Source organism: Phyllobates terribilis, unplaced genomic scaffold (genome assembly GCF_046119375.1).
Source record: "Phyllobates terribilis strain yellow unplaced genomic scaffold, ASM4611937v1 Scaffold_1__5_contigs__length_1240528914, whole genome shotgun sequence".
NCBI classification, from domain to species: Eukaryota; Metazoa; Chordata; class Amphibia; order Anura; family Dendrobatidae; genus Phyllobates; species Phyllobates terribilis.
Genome location: NW_027362761.1, coordinates 1,073,704,648 through 1,073,716,648, shown reverse-complemented (window position 1 = coordinate 1,073,716,648; position 12,001 = coordinate 1,073,704,648).

Sequence of the window (12,001 nt, the reverse complement as noted above, 5' to 3'; positions counted from 1 at the left end):
CACCAGTGACCCTGTCACAGGCTGGAGTCACACTAGTGTATAAAAAATCAGTCCAAATTTGATCTAGAAAAGTAAGACGAATGTCATGCGAGTACAATGCGATTTTTCTCAACTAGCATCCTTATTACATGCGTATGTGTTTTTTATATCATCTATTACATAACGTAATTCTCTATGCAATTTTAAGCTAGTTTTCTACCTAATAAAGCAGTCTTATATACAGATATAGATAGATAGAATTGGTAAATAAAATAGATACAGTTATATGAAAAAGTTTGGGCACCCCTATTTATCTTAAGCTTAATGTTTTATAAAAATTGGTGTTTTTGCAACAGCTATTTCAGTTTGATATATTTAATAACTGTTGGACACAGTAATGTTTCTGCCTTGAAATGAGGTTTATTGTACTAACAGAAAATGTGCAATCTGCATTCAAACAAAATTTGACAGGTGCATAAGTATGGGCACCCTTATCATTTTCTTGTTTTAAATACTCCTACCTACTTTTTACTGACGTACTAAAGCACTTTTTTTGGTTTTGTAACCTCATTGAGCTTTGAACTTCATAGCCAGGTGTATGCAATCATGAGAAAAGCTACTTAAAGTGGCCACTTGCAAGTTGTTCTCCTGTTTGAACCTCCTCTGAAGAGTGGCATCATAGGCTCCTCAAAACAACTGTCAAATGATCTGAAAACAAAGATTATTCAACATAGTTGTTCAGGGGAAGGTTACAAAAAGCTGTCTCAGAGATTTAACCTGTCAGTTTCCACTGTGAGGAACATAGTAAGGAAATGGAAGAACACAGGGACAGTTCTTGTTAAGGCCAGAAGTGGCAGGCCAAGAAAAACATCAGAAAGGCAGAGAAGAAGAATGGTGAGATCAGTCAAGGACAATCCTCAGACCACCTCCAGAGAGTTGCAGCATCAATTTGCTGCAGATGGTGTCACTGTGCATCGGTCAACTATACAATGCACTTTGCACAAGGAGAAGCTGTATGGGAGAGTGATGCAACAGAAGTCGTTTCTGCAAGCACGCCACAAACCGAGTCGGCTGAGGTATGCAAAAGCACATTTGGAGAAGCCAATTTCTTTTTGGAAGAAGGTCCTGTGGACTGATGAAACCAAGATTGAGTTGTTTGGTCATACAAAAGGCGTTATGCATGGCGGCAAAAAAACACAGCATTCCAAGAAAAACACTTGCTACCCACAGTAAAATTTGGTGGAGGTTCCATCATGCTTTGGGGCTGTGTGGCCAATGCCGGCACCTGGAATCTTGTTAGAGTTGAGGGACGCATGGATTCCACTCAATATCAGCAGATTCCTGACAATAATGTTCAAGAATCAGTGATAAAGTTGAAGTTACGCAGGGGATGGATCTTTCAGCAAGACAATGATCCAAAACACCGCTCCAAATCTACTCAGACATTCATGCAGAGGAACAATTACAATGTTCTGGAATGGCCATCCCAGTCCCCAGACCTGAATATCATTGAACATCTGTGGGATCATTTGAAGAGGGCTGTCCATGCTCGGCGACCATCAAACTTAACTGAACTGGAATTGTTTTGTAAAAAGGAAGGGTCAAAAATACCTTCATCCAGGATCCAGGAACTCATTAAAAGCTACAGGAAGTGACTAGAGGCTGTTATTTTTGCAAAAGGAGGATCTACTAAATATTAATGTCACTTTTCTGGTGAGGTGCCCATACTTATGCACCTGTCAAATTTTGTTTGAATGCAGATTGCACATTTTCTGTTAGTACAATAAACCTCATTTCAAGGCAGAAACATTACTGTGTCCAACAGTTATTACATATATCAAACTGAAATAGCTGTTGCAAAAACACCAATTTTTAAAAAACATTAAGCTTAAGATTAATAGGGGTGCCCAAACTTTTTCATATAACTGTACATATAATAGATAAATAGAATAAATAGATATATAGAATACATAGATATGCTGTAGATATTTAATGCCACAAGCCTCCTATATATAATAAACTTGCACCCTTTAATGCCTTTCATGTGGCACTAAAGGCTGTTTAGCCTTATTAAACCTTTGAAATAAATAATTTAAACAAAATGACGTGGGGTCCCCCCTATTTTTTGTTAACCAGCCAAGGTAGAGCAAACAGCTGCATGCTTATATTATTAGATTGGGAAGGCCCCTGGTTATTGGGCTCTTATCAGCCTAAAAATACCAGCCTGCAGCCGCCCCAGAATTGGCACATCACATGAGATGCGCCAATTCTGGCACTTGGCCCGGCTCTTCCTGATTTGCCTAGTCCGGTGGCAATCGGGGTAATGGTTTATGGGGTTGATGTCAGCTTTGTAATGTCCACTTGCATCAAGCCCAGGGGTTAGTAATGGAGAGGTGTCTAACAGATGCGCCAATTCTGGAACGGCTGGGGGATGGTATTTTTAGGCTGGGAAGGGCAAGATAACCATGGACCTTCCCAGCCTGATAATATAAGCCTGCAGCTGTCTGCTTTGCCTTTGCTGGTTATCAAAAATGTTCCCAGGTAATTTTTTTTTAAATTATTTATTAAGGTTTTAGAAGGCTGAACACCCTTTAGTGCCACATGAAAGGATGCTACTTTATTACATTTAGGGAGCTTGTGACCTTAAATATCTACATTCTATCTATCTATTCTATATATCTAATCTATCTATATATCTATTCTATTCTGATGGTTCGGGCTGTGAATTTACTGTAGCTGGCTGATGAAACGTCGGGTTTCCTCTGAGACGTGTGCGTAAAAATCTGACGGCACACGCATGGTCCGTATGCCGTGTGCTTTTTTCCTCACACACATTGCCTTGCACTGGCGAGTGCGATCCGATTCTTGCATCCACTTGCAGCATGCCACAATTTTTTCCTCAGTCTAATTTAAGCTGAGGAAAAACTCGCAGATGAGCACTGTCTCACTGAATAACATTAGTCAGATTGCAATGCGATGTTTTCTCGCATTGCACTCCTCCTAGTATATGCCAGGGTCACAGAAGAGCATATCTCACAACTTTGCAGCGGTACAAATTCATTTTGCTCCTCCTGAAGCCACTTAGGCCTGTGCACACGTTGCAGATTTGTCGCATTTTTGTTGAGTTTTTTTCTGCGCACATTTGTCACAAATCTTGAAGGATTGCCTATTCCCAGCAAAGTGAATGAGAAACCTGAAGTCTCATGCACACTTTGCTTATTTTTTCCATGCAGATTTGCAGCAGATATAAATCTGCAAGATGTCAATTCTTTCACCCTTTTTGCTGCAGATTTCACCCATACTAATGAGTGGGGAAAAATCTATACCAAAAACGCATGTAAAAAACGTGCCTATTAGTGATGAGCGAGCACTAAAATGCTCTGGCGCTCGTTGCTTGGGTCAAGCACATTGGAATACTCGGGTGCTCGACCTGAGCAATGAGCCCAATGTAAGTCTATGGGAAACTCGAGCATTTTTCAGGCAGCTCCCCCCGGCGGTCTGCACAGGGCCTAAAAATTGCCCAAATCGATGGGAACAGTGCTCAAATGACATGGGAACAGCATGGGGGAGACCCCTGGAAGCATCTCTGACTCCCAGATCACTGCTGTTAACAACGTTGTCAGAGTATTACGCCACTTTTACAGACTCACAATAAAACATACAAAAACAAAACCAAAATGGATTTTCTTGGGAAATATGTTAAGGAACATCCTTTCCAGGGTAATGACTTGTATATAAGGCAAAATAAATAACCAAAAACAAAAATACTCCTCCACACCTTGGGCTATGTTCACACGTAGCGTTTTTGATGCGTTTTTTGCACTTTTGCATTGCTTTCAACCGAGACAAATGCATTCACCAGGAAATGTCATTTTAACATTTTACAACCTTATCTGGCCATGTGGTGTGTGACACATCATCAGACACATGCATACAGTGCTGAAAAGACATGGGAACAGCATGGGGAAGACCTCTGGAAGCATCTCTGACTCCCAGATCACTGCCTAAAAGTGTGCCCATCAAAAGTGACCCTTGGCGCATGCGAAGATGCCTCCCGCCATGCACCTGTCATTGCAGACTTGCAACAATCACGTCCACGTCCTTGTCCCAGTGCAGCGTTCAGTTGTCCCAACCCCATTCCTTGGAATGCAAGCGCAAGTATGCAGCCAGCCACCCACCAACCCACAATACTATACTGCCAAATTTTTGACAGCTGCTTGCACTTGAAATGTGGCCTTTTAGGCTTGTGGAGGCTTTAGCTTGGTGAAAGGACTTGGGAAACCATATCTACCCAGCTGTCATTTCTCCTAGGAAGTCCTCTAAAGCTGCTTTCACTTGAAATGTGGCCTTTTAGGCTCGTGGAGGCGGAAGCTTTTCACAACCTCATGCCTCGTGTCCATACTCTGTCCCCAGCCAACTATTTCTCCCGGTGTTGTCTCCGCCTTCTACAAGTGCGGGTCCCTGAACATTACTGCTGGTACTTTTCTGTGGGAATCTGCTTGCCTCCTACCAGCCTGGAATATTTCCAGTAAACTATGGTACGACGCCATGGTATTAGCACTGCCCCCAGTACCGGTAGCGAGGCCTTCCCCAATTTCCTTCTCAGGAATTTTATTTACTAGACTGAGTGGCTACCCAAATACATTAGTTTCTCACAAAGGAGCTGAAGATAGAGTGGCAGTAGGTGCAAGTTTCTCCAGCCTGTTAGACATCAGAGGGTGAACGGCAGCACATTGGATCAGTGGTTAGCACTGAAGCCTTGCAGCGCTGGGATCCTGGGTTCAAATCCCAGCAAGGACAACATCTGCAAGGACTTGTATGTTCTCCCCGTGTTTGCGTGGGTTTCCACCTCAGTAAAAAAGCAGCCATAGAGTGTCCGGGAACCTTCCCGCACACTTTTCTTAGCCAGGACTGCTTCTCGGCAGGGTTGGACGGTCCCACCAGAGAATCCTCTGGTGTGCCCTGGCTTCTACATCAGGAGAGTTCATGCTAGCTCTAACTTTGCAGCTGCTATGGGGCTCTTGAGCAGGGGAGAAAGGTGAGCCCTCAGAATCAAATCCTCTGGTGGGCACAATGTTTTTCAATCTGAAACAGCTTCTCAGTGGGAGTTGTATTTCATCACAGCCATATTCTTTAGCTCGGTGAAAGGACTGGCATAGAGGGAAACCGTATCTACTCCGGCTGTCATTTCTCCGTCACCAGGTTCCGCCCATTGTCACACATGACCATGCCTGGCTGTATGTTTAGCGGTGAGAGCCACAGATTAAGCTGCTGTGTTACAGCTTTCAACAACTCTGCAGCGCTGGGCGGTTTGTCTCCTAGGCATTAAGCATGTTATCTTCAGCACAGCCTGTTGCCGCTTGGCCAAGGCAGTTCTGCGGTGCTGTCAGCTTGTGACTGATGTGGTCATTTCGGAGATGGAGGAGGAGGTGCAGGAGCTGAACAATATGATTACATTGAGGTTACATAGGCGACTCTGTTTTTATACTAAAGAAAGATCCTACTTTTTTTTTACGTTATTTTTTAAGGCAAATGCATTCATCGGGAAATGTTATTTTAACATTTTACAACCTTATCTTGCAATGTGGTGTGTGACACATCATCAGACACATCCTGTTTCATTGATGATGGAGGGACTCTGAAAGACACATAGAGCAGGGCCACAGTAACAAGGTACGACATGTTCCCATTAGAAAGGAGAGAGTCTGCTATACAGTTATAGGGTATGCAGTGAGTCCAACGGCTGACCAAATTTAGGAAAAACCCCACTAAGAAATTAAAGACACATAGAGCAGGGCCACAGTAACGACAAATTCCCATTTGAAAGGAGAGAGTCTGCTATACACTTATAGGGTATACAGTGAGTCCAACGGCTGACCAAATTTAGGAAAACCCCCACTAAGAAATTAAAGATACATAGAGCAGGGCCACAGTAACGACAAATTCCCATTAGAAAGGAGAGAGTCTGCTAAACAGTTATAGGGTATGCAGTGAGTCTAACGGCTGACCAAATTTAGGAAAAACCCCACTAAGAATTTAAAGACACATAGAGCAGGGCCACAGTAACAAGTACGGAATGTTCCCATTAGAAATGAGAGGGTCTGCTATACAGTTATAGGGTATGCAGTGAGTCCAACGGCTGGCCAAATTTAGGAAAAACCCCACTAAGAAATTAAAGACACATAGAGCAGGGCCACAGTAACGACAAATTCCCATTAGAAAGGAGAGAATCTTCCATAGTGTTGGCCTATGCAGTGAATGCAAGGGCTGCCAAAAATTTGGAGGCACTTCAATGCCCCTTGGAAGAGATGTGGAGGAGGGCCTCATAAAAAAATGTTCCCATTAGAAAGGAGCGGGCCTCCTATACTTGTAATACCCATGCACTAAGTGTGTGGGCTGACAAACATTTACCCATGGGTGGTATGCATGAACATACTGTATAAAAATTTTTTTTTACGGGCATCATAAACACCCTTTAAAAAAATTATGTGGATGTTGCTTCACGGACCACGGTCACCCTGGTGATATGGTGGTGGAGGATGAGGAGAAGGAGGAGGACAAGAGCAAATAGCTAAAATCAGGAAGCGTATACCCATGTACGGGTGTGAAAAGGTGCATGGAAATACACCTCCCAAGAAAAGACACTGGATTTGAGTTTATGTTACGCTGCTATCATTCGGTGGTGTTGAGAAGTCTGGCCCAATCCAGCCCTTGTTCATTTTTATGAGAGTCAGCCTGTCAGCATTTTCAGTGGACAGGCGGATGCGCTTATCAGTTATAATTCCACCAGCGGCACTGAAATCCCGCTCTGATAAAACGCTGGCGGCTGGGCAGGCCAGGACCTCCAAGGCATAGAGAGCCAGTTCATTCCACGTATCCAGCTTGGATACCCAATAATTATAGGGCACAGAGGAATCACAGAGGACGTTGGTACGGTCGGCAAGGTACTCCCTCAGCATCTTCCCAAACTTTGCACTCCTTGTGAGAGTACCCCGCACCTCAGGGCCTGTGCGATGGGAGGGTCTGGGAAAACTCTCCCAGAACTTTGACAGTGTTCCCCTGCCTCTGCTGGATTGAAGTTGTGTCTCTCTCGCCTGTACTCCTTGGTTGTCCAACGATGTGTGCCCTCTGCCGCCAGCATTTTCAGATGGGAATTTTTTTAATAGTTCCACAACAAGGGCCTTCTGGTACAGCCCCATTTTTGTAGACCTGTCTGCCTCAGGAATAAGAGCTATAAAGTTCTCCTTGTAGCGTGGGTCTAGAAGTGTCACCAACCTGTAATGACTGTCACCCAAAATTTTGAGAATGCGAGGGTCATAGGAAAGGCAGCGTAACATAAACTCAGCCATGCGTGCCAGACTACTAACAGGCAAGACTTCTGTGTCCTCACCAAGAGGATGACTGACCACGCTCTCCTTCTCCTCCTCCTCTCTGTCCTCTGGCCATCCACGCTGAACAGATGGTATGACAGCTGTGCATGTAGTACCGTCTATAGTGCATGAAACTAGCTCCTATCCTTCCTCCTCCTCCTCTTCCTCATTGTCACCCAATTCACATTGGGATGAGATGAGGCTTGGCTGTGTGTAATCACCCTGTATGGTTCCTTGCTCCATCTCATTGTGCTCCGCCTGCAATGCATCCTCTTTGATTGTGAGCAGAGAGCATTTCAGAAGACAGAGAAGTGGGATGGTGACGCTAATTATGGTGTCATCGCCGCTCACCATCTTGGTGGAGTCCTCAAAGTTTTGGAGGATGGTACCTATGTCTGACATCCATGTCCACTCCTGAGGTCTTATGTGTGGAGTCTGAACTGAATACCGATGGCCTTGTTGATGCTGGCACTCAACAACTGCCCTCTTCTGCTCACAAATCCTTCCCAACATCTGCAGTGTAGAGTTCCAACGCGTGGGGACATCACACACCAGTCTGTGAGCTGGAAGCTGCAAATGCTGCTGAAACACGACAAGGGCGGTGGAAGCTGTAGCTGACTTTCTAGAATGGGCACACAGGCGGCATACTTTAACAAGCAGATCCGGCAGTTGCGGGTAGGATTTGAGAAACCGCTGAACCACGAGGTTAAGCACATGGGCCAGGCATGGTACGTGTGTGAGCTCGCCTCGCCTCAGAGACGCCACCAGGTTCCGGCCATTGTCACACACGACCATGCCTGGCTGTAGGTGAGCCACAGATCTACCTGCTCTTTTAGAGCTGTCCACAACTCTTCAGCATTGTGCGGTTTGTCACCTAAGCATATTAGCTTCAGCACAGCCTGTTGCCGCTTGGCCGAGGCAGTGCTTCCAGCTTGTGACTGATGTGATCATTTCGGAGATGGAGGCTGAAGAGGAGGAGGAGGTTGAGGAGGATGAGGTGCAGGAGCTGTAGACCATGGGGGCAACCCTGATTGACCTAGGGCCCGCAATCCTCGGCGTCGAGAGGACATGTTCCGTCCCAAGGTCCGACTGGGTCTCGGCTACCACTATGTTAACCCAGTGTGCCGTCAGCGGCATGTACCATCCCTGCCCACAATCACTTGTCCATATGTCTGTGGTTAGGTGGACTTTCCCGGTAACTGCGTTGTTGAGGGCACGGCTAATGTTTTGGGACACGTGGAGAAATGGTGGCGGCTGGGGACCGAGTCCCGAGGGACAGCCGCCGCCATCAGGTTGCGGAATGCTTATGTATACACGAGCCTAAAAGGCATCATTTCGAGCGCAAGCAGTCGTGAAATGTGAGAATTTAGTTGTGTGGCCTGTGGGGCGTTGGCTGCATATTTGCGCTTGTGTTCCAAGGACTGGGGTATGGACAACTGAACGCTGTGCTGGGACAAGGACATGAACGTGCTTCCTGATGCTGCTACTTGAGAGTGCGCAACGACAGGTGCAGGGCAGGAGGTGTCTTCGCATGCACCATGGACAGGGGATTGGCTTGCATGCACAACAGTGGAAGAAGCAATGGTGCCACCTGCAGACATTGTTCCTGGACCCTGGGGTTTGGCCCACAAAGTCGGGTGCTTTGCTGCCATGTGCCTGATCAGCATGATGTGGTGGTCAGGCTGGTCGTTTTGCCACCCCTGCTGATGCTGGCCTGGCAGGTGGTGCAAATGGCCTTTTTGGGGTTATTGGCAGAGTCTTTAAAAAACAACCAGACTCGGGAAGACCTAACAGTTGTACTGGCAACTTCCTTCGTGTTGGTGTTACGGGGAATGGTTGCCTGCCTTCTGTCTGCGGCCACCACACTGCTTCTTCCTGCCTGTTCGGGTGCTCTGCCTCCCTCCCCGTGTGATGCTGTCCTCTCTCTGCATGTAGTCCTGCCAGGTTGGGTCAGTTACTATATCATCCTCCACCTCATCCACTTCCGCACCCTGGTCCTCCTCTTGACTTTCTGGCAATTGTGTCTCATCATCGTCCACCTCTTGTGACACTTTCCCACCGTCGCCTTCGTGTGACCGTGGCTGCTCAAATATTTGGCCATCGCTACACGTGATCTCCTCTTGCCCCGCTTCAAGTGGACCAGGCGAGAGGCCCGAATCTATAAATGGAAAAGTGAACAGCTCTCCAGAGTGTCCAAGTGTGGGATCAGTTGTCTCCGGGCACTCGGCATGGTGGGAGGAAGGAGGATCAGGGTGAGGAATATGCGGTCCAGACTCACAGCTACTGAGACTTGACCGTGTGGAAGACAGGGTGGTGGTGGTGGTGGCTAAGTGACTGGAAGCATTATCCGCTATTCAGCCAACAACCTTTTGACACTGCTCTGGGTTCAATAGTGGTGTGCTGCGGTCCCCTAGATATTGGGACAGGAAGGTCAGGCGAGAAGATGTGGGTGTTTGTTGTTGCACAATTTCGGCTTGCCCACGGCCTTGTCCTCGGCCTCTGCATGCACCATTACCATCACGTCCAGTTCCCCGTCCCTTGCCACGTGCCTTGCCCATTTTAAATGGAGGACAGTATCTTCCACGCTCACTACAAATGACTGAGTTTGGAGCGAACTTATATGTGATCCGTGTGACGGAGAAAACAGAGTTTTAAATACCTGGCCTGTAGGAAAGTAGTTTGAAAGCAAACTGGTGTCAATTGCTTCACTGACACACTGAAGGAAATTTTTAATGGAGGCCAGAAATGGCAGTATTTTCTGACAACGTATATGTGATCCGTGTGATGGAAAAAACAGAGTTTTAAATACCTGGCCTGTAGGTAAGTAGTTTGAACAGCAAACTGGTGTAAAAAATGTCACTGACACAGTGAAAAAAAATTTGAATGGAGGCCAAAAATGGCAGTATTTTCTGAAAACGTATATGTGATCCGTGTGACGGAGAAAGCACAGTTTTAAATAGCTGGATTTCTAGCACTGTAATATGGAAAGGACCTCGCTGTATTCTGCAGTGCCAACAAGCAAATGGCGCAGAAAAACGGTGTTCTCTGGATTGCTTTTTAAGCAAATAATGAGGATTAAGATCCAAAATAAAGTATTCCTGGCCCCTGAGACCTGGGCCTTTGTCTAGAAATATCTAACAGCAGCAGAAGACAGAATTGGAATGGAGCCTCTTGTGCTATATGCACTGCAGTCTGCTATATACACTGCCTGCCTGCCTATATAAACTGCCTGCCTGATATCTCTGCAGATGGATGAGTTAGTCCTCAAAAGCACTGTTTGTTAAGATGGATATGTGTAATGTACGTTTTTTCTCCCTACACTACCTAATACACAAGCAAATCTCTCCCTGACGCAGCAGCAGCTCTCCCTACACTGTCTGATCCGGAGTGACTGTGACGAGCATGGCGGCGCCAGGTCTGATATAGACCTGATGACGCTGTGCTGCCATCCAATCACTGTAATGCCACAACCACCATGGCTGCGGCATTACAGTGAGTGGCAGGCAATCCCTACATGTTGACTGGCGCTCTAAAGAGCGCCAAACATGCAGGGAGGGGACCCGAGCTCCCGCCGAGCAACCCCGGAAATACTCAGCGAGCACCGAGCATCTCGAGCAGGGAGATGCTCGGGCGAGCACCGAGCAGTAGCGAGCATGCTCGCTCATCACTAGTGCCTATGTTATGCTGTGTTTTTCCTGCCAAGAGATGCAGAAATGGTGCAGAAATTTCTGCTGAAAATAATGTGTACATATACCCTTAGTATTCCCACGTTCTAAAATACCCCTTTGATTGCCATTATAATGTATGATGCCAACAAAAGTGCCCCCCCAAACACAGTATGAATTGAATTCCTTCACATGCACATTATAATGACCCTATAGTATGCCCCCCACTAAGTATGATGCCCCCACAGTAACCCCAACACAGTGTGATGGCCTCCACAGTCACCCACACACAGTATGAAGGCCCCTCACAGTAGGATTTCCCCAACATTCCTCTCACACAGTATAAAGCCGCCATAGCCCTCCACAAAATATGATGGCCCCCACACAGCCCTCCAAACAGTATGATGGCTCTTCATACAGTATAATCGCCCCCAACATCCCTCCACACAATATGATGGACCCAACACAATCCTCAAAATAGTATAATGACCCCCACATAGCACTCCAAACTGTATAATGGCCTCACATAGCCCTCTAAGCAGTAGAATGGCCCCTGCATTACCCTCCAAACAGTATAATGTCCCCACATAGCCCTCTAAACAGTATATTTGGTTTTCACAATGTACTCATTGATTTTTTTTTTTTAACTAAAATACTCACCTCTCCCCATTTCCCGCTGCTCTGGTCTCTATATTTGGTTTTCACGTTGATTTTTTTTTAAACTAAAATACTCACCTCTCCCTATTCCCCCGCTGCTCTGGTCTCTGCAGCGTATCTGCATAGCGGACACAATGTAGTGATGTCATTACGCCTGCTGCGCTGAGACATCAGATATACAGGGAGAATGATGGAGAAGGGAGCTGATGGCTCGCTGTGCCATTATTAGTTTCAGCTGTATCTGCAGCAAGGCGGTGGGGAGTGCGCGGTGCCGTTGTTGCCCCCCGGGCCCCCCGACTCACGGACCCCATACTGTCCGCGTGGTCTGCC